Raw genomic sequence first — 2,883 nt, forward strand, 5'->3', positions numbered from 1 at the left:
CTTAACTATTTGAAATAAACTCTTCTTAGCCTTGTTTATTCTATTAATTTGTTAGACAAATACTTTGTTCATTATCTCAAGATAAACTTAAACCCAAGCCAAGTCAAATTATTTCAGATTTAGATAAAATGAGTACATAGTAGTGAAACTTAAGTATATTTTTAAATAAAATGAGAGCAAACTGTTTTCAATGAGAGATAGGAAATAAGAGTAAAGAAAGAAGGGGAACCGGGAGTAAAATAGAAATCCAAATTATCTTCTCTTGAAGGAAAAAAAAAATAGATGTCACAGCTTTCTTGAATCTGGTAATATAATCTGGACACTTATCTCTTCTGAAAGTGATTTTGGCTTCTTTCCTCACTGTGTCCTCGTCTCCCTCAGCCCCACCCCCTGTAACTCCCAGAAATGTACAGTTCAAGTAGAAAGGCAACAGTTTCCACCCCCTGTAAGAATGGAGACCTGCGTTCCCCACATCTCCGTGAAAGTGCCAATAGAAGTTTCGATTGTCTCAAATGTAGAAATATATTTCCCACCATGACACTAGGAAACACTTCTGGTTTCTGAATTCTTAAACATTCTGCCACCTGAAAATTCTACTCCAAAGTCTACTTTGCTGTGACTCATTGTTAGGCAGGCAACAGAGTTATTCAAGACAAATACTGCTGGTTTTGAACTGAGACTATTATTTTGAGAAAGCTCACTGTCGCTATGGAGCAATGTTTCTGATCAAAATGTTACCTCAAGAGCCCCAGAAGTTAAATAACTGTATTGGAGAAGAAAAAGATTCATTAACAGTTTTGTCACATATGTCTAGATAAATGATTTCTTCTGAGTGATAAAACAAGAAAATCATTACCATATGCTATTTACTAAAACTTGTTCTAATTTGAGAGTTAATACTGCAGCTGATAGGTTTTTGCATCTGTTTCAGTTATCTTTTACTGCATCACACCCCCTGTCCCCAAATTTAGTGCCTTAAAATAGCAGTTCATTGTTATCATAGATGGTTCTGTAGATTGCCTGGACTCTGCTGAACTTGGAATTCTTGCTTGGAGCCTCTCATATAGTTCCATTCGGATGGTGGCAGAGCTAGAGTAATCTGAAGTCTTGAGTGGGTTAGATATCTAAGATGGCTCCTTGATTCACATATTTGGCTCCTTAGCTAGAATGGCTAGATGGCTAGAAGAGTTAGAAGGCGGTATCTCTCTTTCTGTTAACACATGACCTCTTCATATGGCTAGTTTGGGATTCCTCACAGTACTACAGTCTCATTGCAGTTAGAATTTTAACAGGGTGGCTGTTTCTCCCAGAGTAAAGGTTTAAGATACTCTTGCAGAAGCTACAAAGCTTTTGATAACAAAGCTTTGGAAGACATATGGCATCATTTGTTTTATTCAATCAGTAGAAAGCTAAGGGCTTCCCCAGTGGTGCAATGGTAAAGAATCTGACTGCCAATGCAGGAGATGTGGGTTAGATCGTTGGGTTGGAATGGTCCCCTGGTGGAGGAAATGGCAACCCACTCCAGTATTCTTGCCTAAATTTCCATGGACAGAGGAGCCTGGCGGGCTATAGTCCATGGGGTTGCAAAGAGTCAAATACAACTGAGTGACTGAGCATGCAAGTCACACACAGGTGCCAACCAATAGAACTCCCAACAGCCAAAGCAAAAATGATTTGAGCAATAAAACAAATACATAATATTGGATTATCACCAAAGTATAAGACAGGGATCCAGTGGATCCATACTAATAGAAATAAATGATTAAATTAATAAATAAATGTGAGAGAAGAGACAAACCTCCCTTGAAGAAGAACTCCAGATAATGTATGTGTGTAGATATTTCACTGCAAGAAGGGAAAGCATGAATCCCTAATTTGTTCATTTTGACTTCCTTCCAAATAGCACAGAATAGAACAGGGTAAATAAAGAGTATCTCAGCTGTATGATCAAGGTCAGTATCAACAGTGATAAGTCATGTTAACAATATTTATCCTTGATATGTTGTGATAAAAATGGCACTTCTGTGCTGGTCCTTCCAAAACCCATGAAAATAGTAGTCAGTTATGTAGTCAGTCAATAATAGTAGTCAGTCATGTCCAACTCTGTGCGACCCCATGGACTGTAGCCCACCAGGCTCCTCTGTCCATGGGATTCTCCAGGCAATAATATAGGAGTGGGTTGCCATTCCTTTCTCCAGGAGATCTTCTTGATCCAGGGATCAAACCTGCATCTCTTAGGTTTGCTGCATTGGCAGGCGGGTTCTTTACCTCTAGCGTCACCAAAAACCCATAACCCCGGTCTAATTATGAGAAACACATCAAATAAGTTTCAGTAGAAGGAAATCCCACAAAATACTTGATATATATTCCCCAAAACTGTTAAGGTCATCAAAAGCAAATTTTGAAAAACTGTTACAACCAAGATGAACTGAAGGAGACAATGACATGTAAATGTAATGTGGTATTCTGATGTTAGGTGGAAACTAAGGAACTCTGACCTGCCTCTTGAGAAACCTGTATGCAGGTCAGGAAGCAATAGTTAGAACTGGACATGGAACAACAGACTGGTTCCAAATAGGAAAAGGAGTACGTCAAGGCTGTATATTGTCACCCTACTTATTTAACTTATATGCAGAGTACATCATGAGAAATGCTGGGCTGGATGAAGCACAAGCTGGAATCAAGATGGCTGGGAGAAATATCAACAACCTCAGATATGCAGAAGACACCACCCTTATGGCAGAAAGTGAAGAAGAACTAAAGAACCTCTTGATGAAAGTGAAAGAGGAGAGTGAAAAAGTTGGCTTAAAGCTCAACATTCAGAAAACTAAGATCATGGCATCCAGTCCCATCACTTCATGGGAAATAGATGGGGAAACAGTG

Source organism: Bison bison, unplaced genomic scaffold (genome assembly GCF_000754665.1).
Source record: "Bison bison bison isolate TAMUID 2011002044 unplaced genomic scaffold, Bison_UMD1.0 scf7180017864533, whole genome shotgun sequence".
NCBI classification, from domain to species: domain Eukaryota; kingdom Metazoa; phylum Chordata; class Mammalia; order Artiodactyla; family Bovidae; genus Bison; species Bison bison.